Here is a 208-nt window from a genome sequence, read left to right as displayed (position 1 = left end):
ATATATGTTCTCTCATGTTTATAGCAGCACAATTTGCCACAGCTAAATCTTGGAAACAACCCAGATGCCCATCAACTAAGGAATGTATAAAAAAGATGTGGGCCTGGAGAGGATAACTCAGCAGCACGAGTGCCTGCCTGGCAACTGAAAGGTCCTAAGTTTGATCCCTGGTGAGAGAGAGAGAGAGAGAGAGAGAGAGAGAGAGAGA

This window comes from Octodon degus, unplaced genomic scaffold (assembly GCF_000260255.1).
Source record: "Octodon degus isolate 3935 unplaced genomic scaffold, OctDeg1.0 scaffold00210, whole genome shotgun sequence".
Lineage (NCBI taxonomy): Eukaryota > Metazoa > Chordata > Mammalia > Rodentia > Octodontidae > Octodon > Octodon degus.
Note: the sequence above shows the minus strand (reverse complement) of the source record.